This window comes from Fukomys damarensis, unplaced genomic scaffold (assembly GCF_012274545.1).
Source record: "Fukomys damarensis isolate Sample0158 unplaced genomic scaffold, DMR_v1.0_HiC HiC_scaffold_33, whole genome shotgun sequence".
Lineage (NCBI taxonomy): Eukaryota > Metazoa > Chordata > Mammalia > Rodentia > Bathyergidae > Fukomys > Fukomys damarensis.
The window spans coordinates 15,559,330-15,587,066 of record NW_022900945.1 but is presented as its reverse complement, the minus strand read 5'-3'; the positions used below and the strand labels follow the sequence as shown (position 1 = coordinate 15,587,066).

Below are 27,737 nucleotides of genomic sequence, written 5' to 3'. Positions count from 1 at the left end.
TAAAAAAACCAAAAAAAAAAAAAAAAAAAAAGAAGAAGAAGAAGAAGAAGTATACTTGGCATACACAAAAAATTTCAACAGACCTGCACTAAAGTATTTTTTCTTAGGTATAGTAGAAAATAGTAAATCCTAAAAAAAAAATCCACAATGTTTAGTGAAGGGGAAAAAAAAATGTTTGGAGCACAAAGCTGATTTCCAGATGTGTAACTCATTTCTCTCTTCACACTTTTTCTCACATACCTAAAGTCAGGAAATGAATTAAACAAACTCTACAATCAAACTACTCACTGAGCACCACTGCGGTGTACAGCATGTGCTGAGGCAGATTTGGGCAGGGATGAAGACTGAAGGTTCTTTACTGTGAAGAGCTGGAGCACGACTCGGCAAAGAGAGAAAACATCCCAGCCATCCACACAAGGAACCCCAGTTATGTGCTGCGGGCCGTACGTGGAGGAGGAATTGAACCGAGCAGCGTCAATGAGGACTGAAGTGCTGGAAGTGATTGTGAAGAAGGAGAGATGGCGCCTTAACCTCACAGGGTGAACACAGCCCAGAGAGAACAGTCACTAGGCAGTCACAGCCCAGAGAGAACAGTCACTAGCAGTCAGTCGCAAACTCAAAGCCCTAGCAGTCACAGCCCGGAGAGAAGGGTCACAAACTCAAGGCCTGTCCCTATTTCTTTAGTGCACTCTGTAACAATCTGATAAAACTTTTTTAACACTAACATAGGATTGATGTTTATATGACTCAGAAATTAATGCCTTATCAATTTATATTTCTACCAGTTATTACGTTGAGTAATGGATCTACCAAAGCCCACACCGTGTCAGAGCAATATATCATTTCACATTTTAGTTATAGGCCTGTTTATCCCATACTAAACAGTAATAAGATTTCAAACAAATACAGAGAGAGACAGTGTGGGGTGCAGCCTAATGCCACCACAGTGTTAAGTCTGAAAGAAGCTGGGTGTAGTGGTATCCACTGTAGTCCCAGTTACTTGGAAAGCAAGCTCCAGGTCAGCCTGGGTAACATAGCAGGAAAAAAGAAAGACTAAAAGATGGCACCATATGGGTTAAGGTTGGAATTTGAGGAGTAGGACAAAAAGAAATTTTAAAATTGCTTTCTTAAAAAGAAAACGTTAAAGTACTTAAAGCTAACAAAGTTCCATCTCAGTACAAATCAGAAAGAGCTGTTCCATGCCTTTACTTTTAGGGAGAAAGGTTAAGTCCAACTACTTCAGAAATAACTCCCTTGACCAATAAAGAATCAAGCAAATAATATGTCGGAAAGCATTTCAACCAGCACTCTGCTGTGATATCCAAATGATCCTTCCTTGAAAAGGGCAATAGTAGGACATCACACAGACATTATCTTTCAATAACACTGTCTTTCCCATTGCTCAGACAAGAAGCCAAATGATAACCTTTTATTCTCAGTACTGCTAATCAGAAAAACCTGCAACCAAATTTAGACAGTTTAATTTCTGCATCACTTGAGTTTTTCAAGTATAAACTGTAGTCACTACGGGAAACTGTGTCACTACGAATATATGTGGCTCACTCAGGCAAATATGCTTTAAGTATCTTCTTATTCTGGCTTGAGTAATCACCAAATAGTTATAAAATTTTTTAAAATATTTAAAAGAAATATTTAGAAATATCTAAAATGTTTATGAGTTGTTTAATGTAACTGGTTGTATTAAATGACCACCCAAGGACACAGAGCAATTAAGTGGAAAGATGGTTCAAAACAAAGTATTTATTCTCAGCTACGATTCCAGTTTCTTCAAACATTACCCATAAGTATACGTATATCTATTTTTTCTGAGCTTTAAGACAGCTTTTTTTCCTCCAGATATTTCCCAAGCACACTGATTACAAACATACTCATCTCTATGTTCTGTTCCTACCCATTCAAGGCTAGATTTAGTTAAGTCCAATTAGTAATCTCCAAGCTAATCTATTATCACAGGTATAGATTCTTCAGAGGGGCTTGAGGGTATGGGTAAAAGAAGAAATAAATCATTTTCATATTTTTTTTCATGTTAATGCTAGTGTCACAGATTTACTTGGTTTAAGAATATAATCAAGGTACTTTAAATGCCTTACGGGAACTATCTTCTTTCAAATACGCATATAAGATATATTCAAAGCATATCTATAAAAATATTATATATATTTAAAGTAACTGCTAACTTGCAATCTGAATTAGTTCCATTAGAATCTAGTAAAGAACCACAATAGTATATAATGGGTACCTTTTTTTTTAAGAAAAAGAAGTATTCTTAGTGTGTTTAAAAATAGGGTTATATACCATTTAGGATTGTATTTGGTTCAGATTTCTCAGGATGCCTCTTACCCTAGCACTTAGCCTTTTATGTGACATTGAGGTGTTTTACAGTTGAAAAGAATTACCTGTTAATTTAAAAGAGACATATTATAACATCTCTCTTTGGCACTATAATATTTTAATTTCTTTTTTGAAGATAAAACAGTTGGAAAGTGACCATCTGCTATTGTGTTGGTAGTATTCTGACAAAATAAGGAATAAATGCCCTCTTGCTCTAAGAAGAGTGTCATTAATACTGAAAGAAATTCAGGTGGAAAATGAAACTGATTCAGTGCCATGAAAAAGTTTTTTCATTAATTATTTTGAAACTCAAATCATAAAATAATTTTAAATATTTTCCTTGACAATATAAATAAATCTTCAGAAATCTTTTTACATTGAGGCAAGAAATATGTCATGAGGGGCCAGGGATGTAGCTCAGTGGTGGTACTGAGTTTGATTCCCTGTACCGGAAATAAAAAAGAAATATATTGAGAAGCAAACAGTTAAAATCAAACTTCTATTAGTCTTTTCATATGACTACTTCAACAACTATTTATACAGAGGTATGTTCCCAACATAACTAGCTTCCAAACATATAATTTAGAAAGCAAACATATTAACTTGTTTCACAGGTTGTTATAAATTGGGGGAAAATGTTTTCCAAAACTCTATACCATCCCTGTTCAATGACTTGAGACATTTCCTGATTTACAAATAAATTTTCAGAACGTCCCATCAACTAACAAATTAGAAATCTGACTTTTATTATAGCAAATTCTGTGTGTGAGTTGGGTCCTCTAGCAAGTAAATAAACTCTGTACCTAAGGAGAAACTTCCACATCTTCAGTTATGTTAGAAAAGAAAGGCGAAGCAAGCTATCGAAATAGTCCCCCCGTGCCTAAAAGATGAGCTTGGAACACAAGAGGCTTATTTACACCGAAATTCATGGCTCTTCTGAATCTCCTGAAAAGCTCGATAAGGTTTTCACCAAAGTGTAGTACACTTTCTTAAGACTAAAAGCTGTAAACGTTATTCATGACAAATACACAGTATTCTAAAATAGTAAACCAATGTAAGACCTTTTTTTTTGGCACCAGGCATCAAACTCGAGTTCATGAGCTTGCCAGCAGGCGGAACCCCTGAGCTAAATCGTGGGCGAAGACCACTAGTTTTTTATAATAAACATTGCTGGTCAGTTTTGTTTTGTTTGTTTGTTTTAAGAAGTAAGTAAACATGACTTACAGTGTTTTTTCTTTCTTTTGAACTGAAGTGTCTTTGTCAGGCCTGCCTCATGATTTACGCATCAGGTAAGCATTTTAAATGGTTTTATTTGATAGGAAGTACACAAGCCATACTTGACAGCTTATGAGAGAAAGGCATCCATGAAACTGCCTACAAATGCCAGCAGCAAAAACAAAAAGTCATTATGTGGGGGGGCATTACTAGGGATTAAACCCAAGACCTTGTTAGTAAGCTATGTCCACAGACCTTTTATTCGTATTTGGAGAGGAGATCTCCTCCCTGGGTTGCCCAGGCAGGACTCGAGCTTGGGACTCGGCCTTGCAGAGTGCTGAGATCACAGGCATGCGCCACCATACCCAGCTGTGTGCCACACTCCCTAGGGTGACAGATTTGCTAACGTGTGACTCTAAAAATAAATTTGATGCATGTTACTTACGTTACTCTAGTTCATTTAGGTCAAACTAGGAATGTGTGTTACTCTTGGGGTATGTACCAAACCCCATTATACATACATTAACTCAATGAAACAATTTATTGTGTCTTCCCGTAACCCTTATGAAGTACCTAGTATAAATCAGCTGTTTTCTCTGTACTTTACAAATAATAACTTAATTGATCTTCCTATCAGTCATATTTTAATCATCACTTTAAAGGTGTGTGAAATAAGCCACAGAGAAGCTAATGGTCCAAGGTCCTGAAAGGGACCACCATGATTGACACTCACCCAGCAGCTCCTAAGCACTACGTTACGCCACCTTAGTCATGCCAATTGTAGCAATAAACTTCGATGCACCGAGATAAAGGCAAGTGTTTTTGACTGGGAAAGTCAATCCTGAGAAATACCCTACTTTATGTCACCAGTAAGTGAGAACATCCATCAAAACGAAATGCTGTGACTTGATTGACACTCTCAAAAACAAGAACAAGACTATTTCAAGGGTGGCTAGGGAGACAGAAGCAGGAATTAATGACTCGATATTGTCAGATGAGGGCTTAGGCAGGAAAGGTAAAGAAAAATACTTAGAAAATACTGATTCAGAAAAGGAATTGATCTGCTTTCAGTTTCACTGTAGCAGACAGGTTGCTGATGGACAGACAGCCTGTGCCAGTCTACAGCCTGGAAACTATGGATTAGGACGATTTAACTGAACAAAATTCAAAGGTAAGAAAATAGTAAAGAAAAAAAACAAAGACATTCTAATACTTTTTCTCTCAATCTTAGGTTTTGGGTTACCTGGCTCTGTCTTTAAGTTATATATTATCCTGAACAAAATATCAAGTTATGAACTACTTATTCTAAATCCAATCCCTCAAATCAAAACTAAGAGGGCTGGGCTGGGCTGTGGGTTAGTAATAGAACACTTGCCTAACACAGGAGGCTAGGTTAAACCTCTAGCTCACCAGAGACAGACAGGGCCAAAAGAGAGGCAGAGACAGCTGAATATTTATCCAAAAAGTGCTTCTTAATTCCTACTCTCTGATTTAGTCATTCAAGTTAAGTAAGTACTTAGGTACTTCTCGACAACAAGGTAACGCCTCTTGTTAATATATCAAAAGATCTGCTAAACATGAATCAGAAATGTCTTTAGTGATCGGTCAATGGAATCAAAAGAAAACAATTTTATAAAGCATTTAAGAGAGTAAAAAAGGTCTCATACTATCCACTTTACTATCAGGAGTTTTATAAGAAAATAAAATACACAGAGATAACAAAGCAATGAAGAATGAGCCTAAAGGCAAGTCTTGTGATAGTTACACATAATTTTATTGATAGAACCAAAATTATGGTAGAAATAAATGATAAAGGATATCAACATCAATATACAAGTATCTGATCTAAAAACATCACAACCATATTCAGGACATAATTAATCTTAATTCCATTTTTGGGCAGGCATTAAAAATTGTACATTTTTGAAATTCTATGTGAAAAGCACTGATTAATTTCGCTTTTATAAAAAAGTGCCCAAATTGGTTAAAATACACTTTTTAAAATTGTTGATGTTTAAATTATCATACCCATTCGCTGAAAGACAAAAAGAATCCAATAATCCTGAAGGTCTAGACTAACTCACAAGACTTGGTACACTTTGAAAAGTTGAACTATATCAAATATAACTGATTTATGGGGGAAACAAGTCCAAGTGAAGGACGTATTGTGAACTGTGCATCACAGAGATGGGGTGGAAGATTATGTTGTCTCTCTGGAACATTTTAAAAGCAACATTACAAAAATGTAAATGTTAGAGGCAAGTAATGCACTCTGTTTTGCAGCAGCACAAGGTCTTCTCCAAAACAAGAGTAAAAGGACCAACTGTATGGTAAGCTGCAAATAAAGGGCTATTCTTTCTCCCCACTGTGGGCATGCAAGAAAGGTGCTGTACCCAGGTACTGTTTTAAAAAACAAGATGTAACTGTGTCTCAAATTTTAAGAAGTACATCAAGAACCCAGTCAAAACGTGACACAGCATTAGAAAAATTCAAATATATCACAATTCAAATGCTCCACAACAAAGAACAAGGCAATTAAGTGTCTTACATAACAGACTCAAAATGTTTCTGCCATTCAGAATCATTAGAAAAGTGCTTTCATCAAACTTTACTTCTTAAGTCTGTATTGTTAAGTGGTAGACATGGCTCTTTATTTCTTATAACTTTTATCCCATATGCTTAAGAAAAAATACTCCTATCAGCCAGCTTTTCAGGAATCACTAAAAGATAAGTGTTATTAGGAAAGTGGGCCAGCAGTTGCTCACTCTGCCAGTCCCATCCCTTTAATGCCTCTCTGACTTGCCTTTGTTCTGAGGGTAGCAAACAGCTGCTTGTAAATGAGCCACCTTCCCTGGGCTGCCGCCCCTTATCCCACACTGCTGTTTGACAAGGTCACTTGCTGCAGGGATTTGGGGGAGAAAGTATGCAGCCTGCAGAATGAAGAGTTTAAGACACAGGCAACGTAGCTGTTCTTCTTTTGGCAACACAAGCAAATCAAGAGTAAAAAATTAATAAGTTCCTGCTCATTGAGCAAGTCAAACGTTTTCCTTTTAGTATCAATTTCAGAAAGCTAAAACTGTATCACAAATGAACATAACTTTTGCATAAATCTGTTTTCCTTGAAATTTACATAAATCGCATAAAGGATTTACACAAATATAAATAATAGTAAGATACTGTTTGCTCCTGTGCTGCCTTACAATGAAAGGAGTCCTCTCAGGAAGACAGGAAGTACAGAAACATTTTTAGAAAAGGTGATGATAGGATCTTATAGCTTTTTCTTGGTTTTAAGTTTCATTAAAAATTTAATTTATGACTTATTTCAGGGACCTTCAGCATAAAAAATTTCACAATTCTGTTCTGTGTTGATTTTACCCTTGATAAACTTTATACAAATTAAGCTAATCTAAATCTTATTAGTAAAATGATGAATCAACATCCCACCAATGATGCTAAAGGTATAATTGATACAATCTAAAGGGAAGTTCATCTTTAATCTTCAGGTTGTTCTGTGATCTGCAGAAGGACTTAAAGCTATGCTATAACCATCTCATAAAATTAAGTTACTTTTAAAAAGAGAAATGCAGAAAGAGGAATGGTGAGTTTTCAGTGCTATTGGTGAATGTGAAGAGGATAGAACGGAGCAGCAACCTTCTAAAATGAATTACAACTTTGTTTTTGTTTTGTTTTGTTTGAACTGGGGCTCCAACTCATGATTTTGCACTTGTGAGGCAGGTGCAGTGCCACAGACCTAATCTCCTGCCCTGTAACTTTGTAGTTTTGGAAGTTTAGGATTGGGGAAAAAAAGAAAATCTCTGCATTTTTTTACACATTCTTTGGGTAACATTTCTTCAGTGTCATATAGATACCTCAGAGTTAAGTAATTATGCACAAACTAAGTTATCATCATTCCATCACTTGTTTACTTATAAAATTAGAAGAGCTTCACACATTTTTTCTCATTTTGATGCACAATCATAGCAAGAATATGACTCACTGGTAATTTTAATACTTCATTTATACTTCACTAAAATAAAACTGATTTTGCTAACTTTGACACTTTCGATGTGTTCACTGGTACGAATTAAGTGTTTCCATATTGTGAGAGGAAAAAAACTAAGAAGTAATTATTTTAATTGACTTCATTCTCTACTCAAAGGTGACAGGAATATTCATACAATATAATATCTAAATTTTCAAAACATTCCAGCTTCCCACCAACTAATATACTAAGCAAACCATATCAACTCATCTTAGGGAGAAGAAATTTCAATTCTAAAACTATTTCTATTACCTTAATGTGGTTAGTGTTAGTTACATCGCAAAGCCTACTCATTATCCTTCATTCTTGGCCATATGCTCCAATCTCATTTTTGATAATTCAAGTAAAATGAGTTTTCTACCTTTCAATCAGAATAACCTCCACACTCTCAAAGTACAAATAACTTCCTCACATTTTCAAAGTACATTTAGAGACTCTTGAAGAGTAAGTATCATAACTGAATTATAATGCTATTATCCAGTACTATGAAGTATTTGCAAAACACATATAAACAATTAAATGAATAAATAGCAGCTAAAGGTAATCCTATATGACAGCCTTCACTTTCATATAGCGGTTGGAACGCTCAGATAGTTCACTCTTAAGAGTAAAAGACAGAAGATTTTCAGCCGCATTTATATTCAGAGGCAGCAAATCTCCAAAACTCATTTACATCCTTCCATTTTCCTTACAGCATGTTCACAGCAGGTGGTCTGTCCATACCATCTCTGAAATAGGGAGGTGGCCTAAAACGCCTTTATATGTCACTGAAGAGCAGGAATTAAAAATAAAGTTGAGCTTCAACTTCATCATTTTCTCAAGATGCAATAATACAGAATAAACACAGTACTCGAGTTTGCTCTCATTTTAATCTGCATTCTATACAGCAGTTTCCTAACATAAATCGCTCATTTTAATCCTGCACATCCTCCAAAGAGTTAAGCGTTCTTTAATCCGATATACCTGAAAAAAGATCTCATGAGAAATTATAAGCATTTTGGATAATCTTATTTAACTGTATTTTCGCTAAAGACAGACATTTCAGCATGAAGACTAAAACATACTAATATCCTCACGGTAGGAAGATATGATTAAATTGGCCGTACACCACTCCTAAAGCATACAGAAAAACATCTATGCAGGTATGTACGACAATTTTAAGCGTCCTTTGCTGGCGGTGACTTTTTAGAAATAAAGGTACAAAATGATTTCCAAGGGCATGTGCCTCCTTTTACTTCCTCTGACATGAGTTTTGTAAGAGCCAAAGCGAAACAATGAAGTCAATCAGAAACAATACCTGATTAGTGAGTAAATATTTTGTGAAAGAAATATCAATTTTTTAAAAGGTGAAGACTTACTTCATTCAAATCATCAGCACTACTTTACCTACTCCCGAAGTAATTATGCACTGACCAGCCAGATGCAGAGATGCAGTCCTGCCACTGCCCCTACTTAAGAGCAGGGTGAGGCAAGAGTTCCCAATTCCCGCCCCAGTCACTAAGAACAGCATGAATAATCAAATACAGTGAAATCAATCTCAAGCAAGTGTCACTCCTTTATCAGCCAGGAGCCGACGCTCTAACAGACATGTACGTCTAACTTTGTAGCTACCTGCCAAAGAGGCTCAGTAAGAGTGTGTCACAAAGCAAAACACAAACAAGGAACAAAAACAGAAAAGGAGCCAGGCCCCGTGGTGCACGCCTATAATTCCAGCACCAAGGGAGGCTAAGGCAAGAGAAACACAAGTTAAAGCTCATCAAAAAAAAAAAAAAATAAAAAAAAAAAAAATAATAATAATAATAATAATAATAAGGGATGGGGTATCGGTACCTATAGGTCAGTATTAAGGGTTCAATCCCAGTGCCACCCTCCACACAAAAGGAAACAACAGAGAATTAAAACTACATAATTTAAGAAATGGATAACCCTGTTTGGGAAGGAGGAAGGATGATTCTACACGTAGTCTTCCGGCCACTGTAAAGGACTGTGCCTCCATGATCCTGAAAACAATTTCAGCAAGTTGTTTTGAACTTTTAGGGTTTTCATTGCCATGGTGGTCTCCTGCCTTTCTTTGGAGACAAAACTGGTGAGAACAAACAAATTCACATCTACATCATTAAACAAAAGATCTAAATTTAACTCCTGAACAATGTGCCTTCATCTAGTCGGCAGCTAGTGCCAAATGAGTATCTAAAAATCATCGAGACGTGTGGTAACACATATTGGAACATTACGTGAATTGAAAAGTGGTTTTACTTTTCACCTTCCATCTACAATGTAATTTAGGTTTACCACCTGTCTAGACAATAAAAATATCTTCCAAAAAAAGATGATTTTTCATTAATGTTTTAATTAAGTAACACTTTGTTTGTTTGTTTGTTTTTTGTTTGTTTGGGGGGGTACCGGGGATTGAACTCGGGTCCTTGCACTTGCAAGGCAGGCCACCGAACCGCTGAGCTAAATCCCCAGCCCTAACTAACACTTTTAACTAAGTGAAAGAGTACACACATTTAAAAAATAGTTTTATACAAGTAATACCAATCACCTTAAATGTTAAATTATCCGAAACAGAAAAATAAATATTTTTTGTTGTTTTATTTTATGAATGCAAATGAATATAGGTAAAACAATTTATATTAATGAGAACAAAAACCAAAATTTTGATCACTTTATAATCCCTGCAAAATAATTTCAAATGTAGGTTATAGTCCTATATCTTAAAAATAATGTCACGCCCCATCATTTTCCTCTATGTAAAAATTAGGGATTTGTTACGAGTCATGACCAAAATATAAAGTTGTTATTTAGAATTAACACAAAATTCTCCATTTCTATGTTCGGTTTACTTTAAAAATGTTCCTTACCATTTAAAGTGGCCTTCCAAAGTCTTACGTTGTGTGAATATATCAAAATATTTCAAGAAGAAATAGACAGGAGTATTTAGTTTTATTCTTAGAACACTTAAAAAAGGTGCAACTGGAAAAAGATCACTGGTTATCTCTTGTTTTTTGGACAAAGAAGATGTGCAAAATAAGATTTAAGGAATCCAAGTACTTCAACTTGGATAATTAGGAGTAAATGAAACTTTCTGTACAAATCTTCAGTTTTAACAAATATTAAGTTACCCAAAAATTGTATCTGTAATAAACCACATTCTATTCGTTGTTTTTAAAAAACCCTTTCATAAAAATGTATTAAAAGTTTTATGTGCAGAAACACACACCAATATGTATGAAATTAACTCTGAATAATTTGGTCAATACAAATTAAGTATTTAATTTTGCACAAATCTCATGAGTGTTTCTAATTTTTTATCATTTCATAAGGAAATATAATAATTCCCTGCATCTTTGGTTTTGGCATGGTACAGTATTCTACTAATTTCAAGATACACTAAACAAAATATTTTAACAATGTAGATCAGCTGGCGGACAAATTATCATGTAGAAATCTGGACATTTAACACAAAGATATTTAAACTTAAACTGGACTCATGAGAGCTGAATTCAAATCTCCCTTTTTAAAAAAAGTTAAAATGTTTATCAAAATCAAAAAAAAAAAAAAACACACCAACACATTTGTGTTTATCTAATTTTAATCAACAGCTGTGATGATCATTTTAACTGGCATTTTCACCCTTTCTCAAAAAAAGTGAGAAATTGCAATTATAAGTTGCAATAATATTAGTTAAAATATTCCAACTACACACATTAGGAGGTATTGTGATGTTTTTAATTTGTCCACTCAGATTTTTGTACAGTGGTTGGAAGCCATTATATACGCTGATCTACTTATAACTAATAACACAGGTTGCCAATATTAAATGAATTTCTTGAGGCACTGACAGCAAGATTTAGTCTTCATTAAGAAGATAAACTGATTTGTATATCCTTATAAAGCAAGGTCTTACAGTCTTTTTCTTTTAAGTGTGCTTTTTAAAAATTGGAAACCTGAGGAACAACAGGTCTAAATTTTTCTATCCCTAACAGTCCTCGAAAATGGCTAAAAGACTAAGAGTTTGAGGGTGACGGGTAAGAAAAAAAAAATAGAAACTTCAAAAAAGAAAGTGATTCATAAATGTATCTTATCAATAATTTGGCCCTTTTCTGTCACGGTCAATAGCACCAACATTCATCCAGGTTATACAAGTCAGAACCTCAAAATTAAACACTGACCCGCTCCCCAGCTCCGTGCCCAGCTGATTTTATAGTTTTAAGTATCTCTCTAATCTACTTCCTTTTCTCTCCCTCTACTTTGGCAGCTAGATAATCCACTTAATGATCACTGATTCCACCGCTCTCATAATACTCTATCAAGTCCCCTACCTGAATGACTTTTCCAATCTGTTGGTTAATACGAGCTCTTAGGATAAAATTGAAAATCCACAATACAGGCACACCAGCTCCTTTGGTTTGATTCAAATTCTCTGCATTCATCAGCTTGTTTTATTATGATTAGTCAAAGGTATCGTGTATCCTTCTGCTCTCCTCTAAAGGATTACTTGAGCTCCTTGAGCTAATCGAATATCCCTTCCTATCACACAGCCTAGCTCATCTTTTCAGTAAATATTGACTATGCTATTTAAAAGGAGCTAGTTTAAATCAGTTTTCCTGCCCACACCAAGCCAAACAGCAGGACATGACCCTAGTATAAAACAGAAAAACAGGTTCTGCTGTAAAAACTATTATTAACAAAGTTAACGTGTTTTATGTCTGCATGTTTTAAGGGAAAGGGTTCTCTTAATGAACAGGTGACTTCTCTGAGACTGAAGAAAATCAATTAAAGCACAAAGCTATCTTAAGGCTAGAAGAAATAACTGGCCAAGAACCTACAGGAATATAAAGGTCCTCAGATGCACAGAAGAACTAAAACAAGACCAAGATGTCTGAGGTCAAGGCATCGCCCAGAAGAGAATCTCCAAAGCAGGTGGAAAAACCAGGAGTTGGGCAGATCGCTTGAGGCTCTATACCGATTGAGGCCACTGATGATTTTTAATAAAAAGTATCATGTGGTTTATATTCACAAAGTTTATTTTTGCATATGTGTGGAGAATAAGCAAAGAGAGGAAAGAAAATGACCCGTGTGCCAAGGAACTGCCTCTGTAGAATGTACTCTGCGTGGAATTTAGTTCACGCATGTTTCCTCTAGCATTTTCACTGAGTCCGTGTGGCTAAGAATCACACAGCTTTCTCAATAATATCGCCAGAGCCTACCACCTGCCTAGCACATACAGGAGGCATCGATGAACTTTATTAAGGAAATACACTTAAAATGTGTAAAAAAAAATGTGTCAGTAATTTTTATCACACACACACACACACACACACACACACACACTACACCCCTTGAAGTGCAGATTTTTAGTATTCAGTAAATTCTGTGGATATCATTTTGCATCCATGTTAGCCTCCAAACTTATGTATTTATTTATTTGTTTATTTATTTTTGGTACTGGGGATGGAACTCAGAACCTTGTGTGTGCAAGGCAGATGGCAGAACCACTGAGCTAAATCCCCAGCCCTACATACATATTTGTCTGGAGCAGAGGGCTCTCAGTTTTCATGAAGTGCTCCAAGGGGTCTACAAGCGCCAAGAGTTTAAACACTCCCAGAGCTGGGAGGAAGAAACAACATAATCGAGGGCTGGAAGGGCTCAGAGTTAGGACCCTATTGCCTAGCATACATTAGGCCCTGATCTGATACCTAGCAATAACCCTTCCAAAAGCTGCAACAGACTAACATAAAACAGAGAATCAAATAAAATATAGGGTCTTCATAGATTATCAAGTTAACTTCCAATTATTCACACAAATTAAGTAAAAATATTACTATTACTTATTCTCAACTTTGTAATTAAGTACTTGCTTTTCCTTGATATTTCATTTGTACTTAGTAATAGCAACCCCAAGTTAGCAAAAACAGTTCAAAATCCTACTTCTTTTTCTTTTTATCCAATGCCTGTGAATAACAAGCTATAATAAGATACTATTTTGCACACTTACTTAACTAGTTACTTTCAAATAAAGAAATAAACATAAAATTCACTCATCAGAGTCAGTATTGTTTTTTCTCTCAGGTACCAGCAGAGCTGCCTCTTAACGCTGACTTTCTGACAAAGATCTAAAAACAACAACATGGCACAGGCCATGAGCACATGGCAAGGAAGCCCGAGTACCCCAGGGGAAAAGTTGGGTTTGTTTGCTCAGGCACCCAAACAGTACTCCACCCCTCCCACAGGGTTCAACAACAGTCCTTCCTCATCCACCAGTGCGCAACTCACTGTATAGGCTAATTCTTGTTATGTGTGGAAAGCAGACATTTCAAAACACTGAGATTTTTAATCATCTTCAAATGCTTATCATTATAGTAATTAAATCCCACAAATCAACTTAGATGCCCGCGAATGTCAAGATTTCTCTTCCACTCAAATTTTCAAAGTAGCAACCATTTTAAGTAACACAGATCTCAAATTGTCTCAAAATCAGAAAGGTGATATAATTCTTAAATACGTGGATAATCTGTAATCACACACGAGATTATATTCTAGCTATAAAGCATTTACTTGCCACTTAAAATACTATACACTTCAAGGTTACCTGCGGTTAATGTTTGTTAGAAATCACACGTTAGATTCCTGTTTACCTGCTAAATCTGAGTACTTATTTTATGCGCACACACACACCCCATATATTCCAAATATCGGAGGTTATTTTCTTTTGTACAAGATATACAATCGAGGTAATAACCGTCATTAAGATACACTTGCAGATGTGAATCTTAAGTGGGTAACAACAGATTATCCTGCATGTTACAAACTACAAAATGCAAGATTACAAAATGTCTCAGATAAGTAAAACATGATTTCAATAAGAATTTCCAATAATTTTCAGGGAAATTTATGTGAAACACATGTTTCTTTAAAATAACACTTGACTGCCACAATAACAACTTGAATTTAAAACTGATTCGGTTTTGTTTATTTCTCTTAAACGTATTTTGAAATACTATTTATACATAATTAAATGGGAGACAGAAAAGTTGTAATTTTTAATTGAGTTAGTGTTATAGTACGCTAAAATGTGCCAAGTACTATTCTATGGAACAAAATGTGAAATAAAAAGGAAAATGACACATCCCTGTCCTAAGAGGTTATAGTGGGAGACATACAAATAAAATAAATAGGATGATGTAACTTTGGAGGTGCTTTCCATTAGATAGCAATGAAAATCCTCCCGGGGGATTGACACTAATTGGAACCAAGACCTAAAGGATAAGGAAAGTCAGGGAAGTGACAAGCCAAGGAATGAGTTCCAGAGCCAAGAAAACTTCTGACATGTTCCAGGGTAGAAAGGAGATAAGAGCATGAGTATATTTCACCCCTACTGTGTTAAGAGCGTCCTGACCTAACAAAAAAACCATGGATCTGAGGAATAAATTTGGATCTGAATCCCAGCTCAACTCACTGAAAGCTTACGTGATCTTGGACCACAGTTATGAAGCATTTAGCCCCATTTTCCTAACCTGCATAATGGAGAAAATGACATCCCGTCGTTATGGCTTTTGGCAAAAAGATCTTCAGTACATACACACAAAAAATGGTAAATTCCTTATCTCTTCAAAGATGTCACCTCTTTGAACTTAAAACTATTTTCTATTCAAAGTTCATGATGTATGAAATACATTTTAAATTATTTAAAATGGGAATTTGCAATAATACTTAAGTTTTTATGGAAAGCTATGATGCAAGCCCGCTCCCCTTTGTCTTCTGGGTGGGGACCCGTCTCCCTGGGAACTGTGTTCTCCGCATTGTCTGTGGGGCATACAGCAAAGGTTATTAACAAAGGCCACTTCCCTTCCCGGGCATCTCTCGGGAGACGCATGTCACAGGCTCCAAACTAGTAGCTAACAAGACTCACACTTGAGAAAATGCAGTAAATTAAGGAGAATTGGAGACTCATTCTTAGCACAGGTAGTTCCTAATCTACGATGATCAGAAGAAAATGTTCTCTTCTTACGGGAAAAAATTAATTACCTTTTTAAATGTAGAATTTATATAAACCTTCCACATGTACAAACAGAAGGAGAAAAATTCGCTGAAATGTAGGGAAAGCTGCTAAAATATTTCCAGTTCTAATACTTTCATCACACTAGACTTACTAAATAAAGTTACTTTTAGAAATACAGGATGAAAGTTTGAAAGACATCGGAGTGCTTCAGCTAGCTTACAGAGTAAAGTCAGCTTGTTTATGTGAATAGTAAATAGAAGAAAAGGGTGGAGATCCTAGCACATATGAAGAATCTGCTATCTGGGAAGCAGTATCCAAAGAGCCACACATTTTAGAAATAAAGTAAAATGGACAACCAAACCCAAGGAGGTGAGGTAATCTCATTTTCCTACTTCATTATATGTATGAGGCTGTCAAATTAAATATAAACAAGGAAACGATCATGGGATCTTTAAATAGTCCTATCTAATAAGCCACTGCTTGATTCTTTCTCTAGTACAACATTCCGAACATGTCAATGATACTTATCTGGGACAAAAACATTTTTTTTTTCTGTTCTGGTTGTCAATGCTGGAGGAAGTGCAATAAATCTCCTCTGACTCAGAAACAGGACCTCACTAAATATGTACATATTTGCCAAGAGATATGCTTGTCATCACATACATCACTTAAATCCCCACAAAACAAAATCTTCAGGCTTGACAAGCTCTGAGGCTCACTCTGAGCACCTTACTTACAGAAGGATATTTAGAATTAAGCAGAAAGCACATGAGACAACTACTTGGAAGCATTTATGATTGTTGCCATCTCACTAATGACGCATCTATGGTAAGTGAAGGCATGGTAAAGTACAGAAGTTTTAAAAGTTTAAATCCTAAAACTTTAACATCAGTTTCATAGATCTCATAGCGATTTTTAATTTTTTTTTAAAAGCTGAATTCTAGCATTTTTAGTTCTTCTTGGAATAGATCGCAATCCAGATCAGAAAATTGTACTTTTCAAAATGTGACTTCTATAAACACTTAATGTGAAATATAAAATATCTGTTGCTCTTTAGATTCATTTAGCTCTTGGCCCTAAGGGAGTACAAGCTTCTGAGAGGTGATTTAGTACTTATGACCTAGAATTCAGTATGTCTGGGTCAAATCTACCGAGTTCTAATTTTTGAGACAACTCTATTTTGTTTTATTTAACTAAACATATGTAACCTAACTACCAGACTGTGTGTGTGAGAAAACATGTTTTTTTCTATTCTATAGCAGCCCTAGCCTTTGATACCTGCTTTCTTGGTTGTAAGTGGCCCCAATGTAAACAATTAAATCTCAGTTTATACTAAGTCAAATTTAAATAACAGCAAGAGATTGAGGTTTACCATACACCTTCGCAACTTCTCCCCACTTACAGCAACATAGGAGTCATCACAGGAGGGAGACACTTCATTCAGGGCAAAGGGTCACAATCCTCAAGTTTGGGAGTAGCACAAAAAGACTGCCACATACGATTCTGGGCAATGTTTTTCAGTTTCCAGAGAAATACCTTTCTGAAGCCACATTTTTAAAACCTGAGGCTCCTTGAGCACTAAGAAATTATTTAGGAGGCAAAAGGGAATGTTATGACCAAGCATCTCCTGAGTCTCACCAATACTTACTGTGAGATCTGGGTGTCTCAACAGAGTGCAAGATGTTCTGAAGACCACCCTGAGCTGTTTGTGGCCCATTCGCTATTTATGTATGACAAGGCCTAAGGCCAGAAGGCAATGAAACCCACTGAGGCTAACGGTCAATAGCCTGGGAACTGTGCAACATGCTTCTAACTTCTGTCTGACACCAGCAAGTTCCAGCTACTACTGATGGCCCACCACTCATCTAACTTCACTGCACCGCTAGCCCTCCATAAAATGAAGAGACTCCTTGCTTGTGTGAAATCTATGCAGAATCTTATCTATGATAAAGTATAAGCCTGATGCCAGAAGTTCCCTTTTCTTTGTTATGTATTCAGCTTCATAGACTATTTCATTTTTTTCAAAGCAAGTCTTAGTGACTTTTTTTTTTTTTACAATAGTCTGATCATTCATTTATGTATTCCTACAACAACTACCTAGTAACTTCTTTGTCAGACACTGCTTTCATTGCATAGGATACACTGGAAAAAGTGACCGGTGAACTTGCTTGGTCAAAGAGTAAAAGTGCTATGAAAAGGTAATATTCCTCTTTCTATCACTATAGTTAATAAAAGACAAGTTCAACACCAAAACAAACAAATAAATAAATGATTACTTATAGTCAATTAATACTGTCCTCTACTGAAAAGTATATTTAATCATTAATCTGTTATTTATTTACTTAAAAATACATGTACCTGGCACTTTCTTGAGGTCTGTGAATGCATACTGCACTCATGCGGCTAGAATAAAGCTACATGAAACTAGCTCTGAGTCAAGATGTATTCGTTAACTTAATATTAAATATCAATATAGAGCTATTTGCTAAATACTATCAAAGGAGTAGAAATACTCATCTAGTAATTGTCAGAGAGGAATAGTAAAATCCAGCAAAAGATAAAAGGAGTTGCTAGAAACTACAAAGTAACTAAGAAAAGTTCAAAACCTTCTTGGCAACAAATCAAAAAGGAAACCAGAGTTGCTAAAGGGATGCTTCCATTCTGGACTGTTTTCCTTCTACCTCCAGGGGGAACTTACCAATATATAGCTAATCCATTTTTACAAGGGTATATTTTCCAACACTTGAAAAGGTTTTTATTTTCTCTCTCACCCATCTTCATTTCTTTGTTTTGAGAATTCCTTGAAAGCTATGATAGTCTGATCACTCCACACACCAATCTAATTTTCTCTCTCTCTCTCTCTCTCTCTCTCTCTCTCTCTTTTCTTTTTTGGTACTGGGGATCGAATTTGGGTCCTTGCACTTGCAAGGCAAGCAGCGGAATCACTGAGCAACTCCCCAGCTAATTTTCTTTACCCTTACGTTGCGTTTTCCCCTAAGTTTAATATTGGCAAGTGAACCAAGAATCCAGAGTGAATACATGTTTCTGCTTTTGTAAATTATCTTTTGCCATATTCTGTGATGACAAAAGTATACAGAAACAAACTGATGGAAGGAAAAAATACTAAGTCTGTATTTTTTGTAATAGAATGCTAAGATGATAAGTACTCAAGGTCTAAATCAGGCACATTCAGGTGCTTGTTGATGAAGAAATGCATCAAAAGCTGAAAAATAAGAACTAAGATTGATTATGTAAAGGTACACATTTCCAACAACAAATATTATTACATTGTATATATTAAATGCACCAATAAAATTAATTTACAAAAAGCTGAAACGCTTTAGAATACCACTGACAGAAGCAATAAAATTTAAATTTTTCAGTGTTATACTTGGTGGGTCTAGATGTCTCCCTAAATCCTCATTCAATCACAGGTGAGGCCAGGCATTGTGGTGCATGCCTGTAATCCCAGCAGTGGGGAGGCTGAGGCAGGAGGATCACTGTGAGTTCAAGACCAGCCTGGGCTACATAGTGAGTTCCAGGTCAGTCTCAACTGCGGAGTGAGACCCTGTCTCAAAAAACAACAACAAACAAACAAAAAAGTCATAGGTGAGGCTTTTTCAGAGTGGCTGGACCTAGGGTTGTCCTGCCGTGTTTCTCCTCTGTGATGCCACCCTGCCTTGGAGCCAGACATTATGGACTGAAACCTTTACAAACTGTGAGCTAACTAAACCTTTCCCCCTTTAACTTCAGGGCTTGGGTATTTTGTCCCAGCAAGAGAAAGGTGACTAACAACACACACAGCAATGCCTCCAACCGAGAAGATGCATGGCGATCCGGCAGCACATCAAGTGGTAGATGAGTTTCTTAAATAGATTTAATATTACTGAAATCACTAAAACCTTTGCAATACTAGCTGTGAAAAAAGAAACTGATGCTTCACTATTCCACCAAAATGCCAGCTAGATATACACTTATCCTGAAGATAATAAGGAAATGTAAAGAAATTTTTCAAACTGAGCCAAAGTCAGGCAACTGGAAGACAGCTACCTGCTCAGGGATCTTCTATCACATGCTTGAAAAAATGGTGTTCAAAGCCAAAATCAAAAACAACAAACAAGAAGTGTACAAAAGGCAAGGAGATTTTATTTTATTTTATTTTATTTTTATTTATTTATTTAGTTAGTTAGTTATTGGGGCGGGGGGTGCCAAGGATCGAACTCAGGTCCTTGCGCTTGCAAGGCAGGCAGCAGAACCGCTGAGCTAAATCCCCAGCTTGGCAAGGAGATTTTTAAATCAAAGATTGTGCTCTATTAGACTAATTTTATTTCTCTTTAGAGTCAATATAATGTTAGCTTCTTTCTGATCTATTTCTTCATTGTTTTAATATGAGGGAAGCTGAAGAGAAATTTAACTAGACTCAAAGTTAGACCAAGAGCTCAAATCTTAAATTCCTAGAAATAAATCTTTCCTGAAGCATTTCTTGTATCTTGTTACCATGGAAAGTTACTCAATTCGTATAATATATGATTATAAAACTTGCCAGAGATACTGGACACTTAGTTTAAGACTTTAATGTCTGTTTTTTAAAGCTTTGAAAGTAAAAGCATGTCATTTTGATCTTCAAAATACAAAAAAAAAAAAAAAAACACCTTATTTTTAATGGAAAAAAAATTACTAAAGTGCTCCAAGAAAGTACTACTTTTTGGACATCCAGATTGCAAATCATTTTTCTTATTAATAATTTTCGGTGACTACTGAATTTACTAAGAATCCAATAACATCCTTAAAAACACTTTTAAGTAACAAAGAGTTTCACAAAATTAAAGTCAATGATAATAATGCACATTAACATTAAAAGTTCTGTTTTGTGGTCATTTTTACTTACATGAAATTTTGCGCATGTAGAGTTAGAAGAATGAAGCATTTCAAACATACCATACAACAGAAAGAAAAATAAGTGTTGAGTCAACACAAATGTTTTTGAACAATGAATTCTTGTCACAAAAATGCATATTTGTATTTTATGAAATCATAGAACAAAAAAATCCATAACCAAATAAGAGAGTAACAAGTTATTACAGCATACACTGTTATCTTCAAAATTGTTACTCAGAGTACAAGAAAGGAGCCACAAGATTCTTGCAAGGAAACAGAATGCCAAAAAATGTTCTTTTCAAAGAACTAAGACTACTAGTATAAAAGAAGAAATTTAGCATATATGCTGAAATATTTTTAGAACGGAGTAGGTAATTTGAGGAAGTAAGTGAAATTCTCCCTACTTCCTATATCTTCTATTTTGCCCTTTAATTGTGTGTATATTTATACACAATGTCAGAATTAAAGTGACAAATGCTATAAAATAAGCTTATGTTCAGAGTACTAAATGTTATAAACTCACTGGCGAAATTTTCCTTTGTAATCTTATTAAACTGTGCATTTGTTTTTAACTTTTATTGTAGCACCATCTTTTTTTGTGTGTGTGAGTGTTTAGTGGGAATTGAACTTGGGACTTGGTGCTTGCAAGGCAGGCTATTGTAGCATCTTCTTAATCCTTAACAATTGTCAAATAACCTCAATGTTTAAAAATAATTACTGAAACAAGTTAATTTCAGAGATAGCAAAATTATATTTATCCAAACACTTCAATGTGCAGAAAAAATAAATAATAAACAATATAACGATAATCTCTATAGAATATTTACAATAAAAAACTTCATAGCCAGCTAAAAATAAACCACATTGAATAAAATGTAAGTACCCTAAATTACAAAACGGCTCACACCACATTATATCTGGGAAAATAATGGCTTTTACACTTTCTGTAATCTTTAACAGATCCAAAATTTTTGCTGTTCCTCATGTCAGTAATCATCCTCCCTTGTGATAACTTAAAAAATAAAAACACTAAATAAAATACTGTCCCTGTTTTGTCTCTTCAAGCTGAATTTCCAAAGAGGGGATGTGTCAATTTGGGAGACAGCAATGATAAAGAAATATATCATTTTAAGACTTGGTTCTAAATATTTTTAGACCACTTTTGATTTACCCTAAGTGGTTTGCAGGGATACACAGTATGATGTTTATTCCTTTTAAGTTTCAGTTCTTCACACCACCAACCACCAAAAACTGTGCACTTACTAAATACTCAATAATAAATATGCATATGGCATTTGCTGAAGTAACAAATGACTTTATGAACAAATCAAATCAAAAAGTACCACTGCTATGGCTCAGTAATTCATTCCATGTGCCCAACTAGCTTTGACTTTCCCTTTTGACAGGTCTTGTACAGAATTCTGAATGTCTCATATGCAGCCTCAAAGTAAACTGACATTGTTATTTCATCTAGAAAAAAATAATAATTTTCAGTGGCTGTAAATGCCAGATATACCTCACAGGTTAGAGAACTCTAGCCTTTAACTTTCATTCTTCCTAATTTTCAATTTTTGTGTTTGGTGGTAGGAATTGAACCCAGGGCCTTCACACTAAGTTACATTCCTACATCTAATCTATCATCTATCTATCCACCTATCTATCTATCTTTCTATCTTTCTATCTATCTACAGACAGGATCTTCCTAAGTCTCTAAATTGCCCAATTGGGCTCAAATTTGTGATCTTCCTGCTTCAGCCACTGAGAATGCTGGGAATACAAGTATGCCCAACCCAACAGCATCCGACCTCTGATTCCCAATTTCACCTTTACTGACCCAAATGTAGTCTTTGTAGTGTCATATTTTCTTAGCCCCAACTAAGGATTAATTTCAATTTTCTACTAATAAAATGCAGGGCTGGGAGCACAGCTCACTGACAGAGCACTTTCCTGGCACATGTGAGGTCCTGAGTTGGAGCGCAGCAAGGTAAAGAAAGTATCCCCATACATTTTCAAGGGTCATTCTAAAAATATCAATATAATAGTAAACACCTGGTTGAGAGCTGAAAGTGTGAAGAGTAACTGCTGTATAAATACAAGAAAAAAATATAAGAGGTCCATACTGGGTTACATTAAATATGTGTGTCTATCCAAAGATAGAGTAAAACTGCCATAATTTGGGGGTAATGGGGGTGTTGTTGGAGATGGAACCCAGAGCTTCCCATAAACTAAGCACATGCTTTCCCACTGAGCTAAACTTGCAGTCCACAAGTGTGGTTTTCAATGTTTCTTAGTTACACTGCTTCACTAGTTTTAAAGTTTTTGGAGATGGAACCCAGAGCTTCCCATAAACTAAGCACATGCTTTCCCACTGAGCTAAACTTGCAGTCCACAAGTGTGGTTTTCAATGTTTCTTAGTTACACTGCTTCACTAGTGTTTTAAAGCTATTTCATACACCAAAAACTCAGAAACGTTAGAAGTAGTGGTATTTTCAAATCGCAAGACAATCTTTCAACTGTGTGTTTGTTACTAGGAACAAAACTCTATCTGCAATCAAGTTTTCAATGAATGGTGAACTTGAGAGAAAAAGCGGTATTACATGAAATTTGCCACCAGAAAGAACCATCTGTGAGCTGATAAAGGCTTTTCTAACGTTTTGTCTACACAATGCCCAAATATCTAGTCAAGGCAGTTAAAAAAGAAAGTTAAGTAAGATGTCTGGCACCAAAGACAAAAAACATATGTGGAAAGCTCAATCTTCTACTTTCTCAGTAAGCTGTCTGGTGTCAAGCAGACCTTGCCTGAGCGGGAAGAGTGCTTGTATGTAAATGGACCTTTAACATCATTTCCTTTCTACATATGTGCCCTGCTCTTTAAATCGTGGATGACTACGTGATAGTAATCCAAGTATATACAGTATAGAAACATTCCAAGACTGAAAATAAAAATGAATATGGTAATATGAGTTAAAGACCATTGTGAATTTTGTGTCACATGTTCCTGAGGATAAATTAATTGCATCTTCACATTTGTTAGTGTTACCGATCTAACTCTGCCTATGTTACCTAAGTGTACAAATGTTTCTTGAGCTACAAAACTGAAAGAACAGGATGAATTTAAAATATCTGCAGGAAGCATTACTCAGCAGATACCCAGGTAGTATTTGACACATGGCAGCTGTTGTTTTTAGACCCAACAGTACAAGCTAAGAAGAGAAACTTCATACACCTATAAGCAAGTTTTTCCAAGCTCTACTCATATTATCCAATTGTAGACTATTGAGGCTCTAAGGATACTTTCATTGTGTGAACAAGTATGATCCCCAAATTTTCCCTGTCTTACTGTCACATATTTTAATGGTAGTAACTGCAATAAAGGGAGCTCACTAATTTTCCACCAAATCCATCTGTATTCCTGTATTTACACTGGTGAGTTCCTAATCACCCTAACTCCTGATATTTATCACCTACCATTCCTAGACTTCTACCAGTTCATTCTTGCACTGCTGAGGGGCAATGCCAGCCCAGCTCTAAGAACCTGCTGGTTACCAGAGACACACAGGTGACTGAAAAAGACATGGTTCTTGGACAAGGGCTGCTAATCAATGATGCTAAGAGCAAAGTGTAAGTCAGTGTCATACAGAAAGGGGCTCGAAGCCCATGAGTTTCTTAAAAACTATATTTGGATGTGGGCTCAGTGGTGCATACCTGTAATCCCAGCTGGAGACACTGAGGCAGGAGGACTGAATATTCAAGACCAGCCCGGGCAACTTAGCAAGACCCTGTCTCAAAACAGACTGGGTGGCAATGTACCTCACTGGTGGAGTGCTCCAGGTTTCAATCCCCAATACCACAAAAATAAGTAAGTAAACGAAAGAATAAATAAACAGACACACAAGCAAATAAATAAACAACAGGGAAATAAGGGCAAACCCAGAGTTACAGCAGGAGCTGGAGCTGCCAAGTGGCCCTGTGGAACAAAAACAAATAATCCCAAACCAAAACTAGGAGAAAGGAGCAACTTTTGTGTGAGGCAAAAGGGAAAAGACAAAGCAGAGGGAAAGAAAAGCCTAGCTGATCCATCAAGGGGAAAAGTAAACATACAAAAAATTCTTGGGTCAAATAACTAAGCAAAGAAATGAAGTCTCCGAAACACCCCAGCTAGAGACCCAGGCTGAGTGCTAAACGTGTCCTGTTCATGCTCTTGCTCCCCAACTCCAGGAAGCCTCAGGCAAGACGACGCCAGCTGAATGGGGGGGGCATTTACTTTATCCCCAAACCTCCCTTGCTCTCTGTTCCTCACCACAAACAAATGCGAATAAATCATCCTTTCCCTCATTAGTGATTTACTCAGTCTCATCAATGTGACTTCTGAAACGTCCATTCCTTTTAACTAATCTCACTGCAATTTTTTTCTAGTCTTTCATTCTTTCTCACCTGTATCACAAGTCTCTCTCTTTTTTTTTTCTTCCACACACAAGCAAATGATGTGTATATTTTTGAAAATCAAAAGTAAAATCAGGTAGAATAACAGGACCCTTTGGAAACAGACAAGAATGACAGCAGATTTCTCTTCAGGAACAGTGCAAGCAGAAGAAATCTTTGTCTGTGTATTCTCCATTCAATCCTCAACCCACTGGAATCTGGCTTATTTTCTCATCTTCCTTTGCAATTTTCTTAAAGGTTAAGTTTATTTGGTACACTTTAGGTATACATTATGATCATATTCATCATTGGGAATTTGTACCAGTACATGATATATCTTGGTTCTTAATTTTTCCCATTCCCCTGCCCTCCCTTCAACCTCTCTACCCCCCATTTACATAAGCTTTGTTTCCATTTTTTTCTCCCCCACTTTCCTCCCAATCCCAGTTCCCCTTTTCCTTTGAACATTAAACAGTCTTTCTTAATGAACAGCAACAACAACAGCAACAACAAAAAAGGCACAGCAGGAAAGAACACAGGGTAAATGACGCTAAAAGGTTTATTTAGGCCCTCATTGCCCACATTTGTTCTAAACCTATTGCTACCATTTCAAAATATGAAGGCAAAATATTCAAATCTAATTTATGACTTGGGGGAAAAAAATCAACCCAAGTGATGTCATACATCTAGCCCCACAAGAACTTGTTCAATGTTCTGTCTGCTTCCAATAGTAACCCCGACCACAACACAAGTATCTGAGAGTATGTGGTGATTAACTAAGGGATGGTGAACCTGTTAGCTTTCCGCTGTAACAGTGGGGAGTGTGGGCTGCAGGTTCACCACCACTGGTATTCTAACTCTTCCTTACGATAAAGATATTCCTTTCCTGCTTCATCTCCCGTCTCCCCTGATCTTGAATACACCATGACCTGTGTGCAACCTGCCACACTTTTTAGTGCCAACACTGTCCACCATAGTGCACACCCTCTCCACTCCACTGGAATGCTTTCTTACTCTCGTTCTCAGCTGGTCAGTTTTGTCCCTTCAGGAATCTGAGCCACTGCAGTCTCAGCTGGATGTACACAAGCACCTCTCCAGTCCCCTTGTAGGCATTACACCGCCCTATAATTAGGAAGCTTCTTCAGTGATGTTCAGGATGTCAGAACCGTGTTTGGCGCAGAGTTCAAGGCAGATAATTATTGATTAATAAAAGTGCAAATGCTTGATTTCTAAACAACAACATTTCTAAAGGATAGGCATTTTCATAGTTTTACCATAAATAAGAAAACACAGACTCAAGGTAAAGAGCTTACACAAGTTCACACTGCAGGTGACTCAGAGTCAGAAATGGGACCGCTGGACTTTACACCAAAGCTTGCTACCTTTTAATAGATGCCTTCTATTGTTCCTGAGAGAAACCTGTATAAGAGTGATTTCACTACAGGACATGTCAGTGCAAGGAAACCGAGAAGTCACCACAAACAACAATAATGCCTAGTCCTAAATCAAAGATGACTGGATAAATCCTGTGAAATGTTCAGCTCTACCACTAAAATTTGACTAGAGGCCAGGTACTTAGCTCAGTGGCACCACGCCTGCCTTGCAAGTGCAACATCCTGAGTTCGATTCCCCAGTACCAAAAAGAAAAAGCTTATTTTTATCACTTCACTTCTTGGCCTTTTGGCTAAGATTAAGAGCGAGTAGAGGCCAAAAAAAATTATGTAGAATTTCATTAAAATCCTCCTTTTGCAGCACTTAGCCCACCATCATCTTAACCACATGCAAAGACTCGGGTGAAAGAAAAAAATCTTTAATAGAAATTCTATTAAGAAAATTTACTGCAAAAAGGATAGGCAAGAAAATATAAACTTTTAAAGAAAAATATTTATGATTGCCAAGAAAACACAATTAACAGAATTAAAGGATAATTCTGCAATCAAAGTTATTAAATTTCAAGAATAAGTAACACTGTTATAAATGCCTCAAGCATAAATTAATTTGAGCCCTAGTTAGCAACAGCTTGTGATAAATTCATAAAGCATAAAATTTTAAATCTTGTTTGAAAACAAGATTTGAATGCATATGTAATACTATATTACAAAGGAATTTCCCGAAAAAAAGAGGGGCAGGAAAAGAACCCACAACAATTATAACAGGTAGTATTATTACATTTTTCCAGTAAGATAAAAAGATATGAAGAAACAAAAATTCTGTCTTCAGTGCTCCTCATAAATGCTTGATTTGTCTTCAGTTTTTACAATCTGTGAAAATCTCACCACATAGCCCATGAGTCATAAAGTTATTGAAAAGGCTCAAACGTAAAGCCTGATTTGTTGTAGTTTTTTTAAAAATACTTACTCCGACTGCTTTGCCCTCACTGGTCTCTATCTCTGGGCCGACAAACTACTGGCAATTACTGTTCTCAGGACATTAGGGAGTAAAACCCTGGAAAGCAGTAACCTTCTCACACGGAAGGATATAGATGTCCTCCTCTTTCGATGGCACCCTCCTGCCACATAAGCATCTGCAGTCTCTTACACTGTCCTGCTAGGCATTCCCGAAACACCTGGGCAGGCTGCGTACTGAAAAACGAGACGTTGGAAGAGATGAGGGATAATTAGCAAATAAAACTATTCCTGGCATTCTGTCGACATTCGTGCAGAACCAAACTCCAAGCCGGCACCTGGTGAAGGGAACTGCTAGATGTGATAATTCCAATTTACACATTCAGCACAACATTCTGTCTGCCTGTCAATTTGAAACAGTTTCCTATTCAGTGATAAAAGATACCCCTAAAGAATGCAGTGTCGAAGTGCTGACATG

At 36.2% G+C, this 27,737-nt stretch overlaps 1 protein-coding gene and 1 long non-coding RNA gene across 37 annotated transcripts in view; one reads left to right on the top strand and one right to left on the bottom strand.

The window, feature by feature from the left end:
- Adgrl2 (adhesion G protein-coupled receptor L2) overlaps positions 1-27,737 on the bottom strand; it is a 221,892-nt gene that overhangs the window by 109,756 nt on the left and 84,399 nt on the right. The gene's annotated exons all lie outside the window — the stretch shown is intronic.
- On the top strand, positions 15,428-17,574 carry LOC104854998. Its single transcript, XR_778280.3, has 3 exons — positions 15,428-15,577; positions 16,354-16,442; positions 17,287-17,574. It is a non-coding gene; the product is annotated as an uncharacterized LOC104854998 (long non-coding RNA).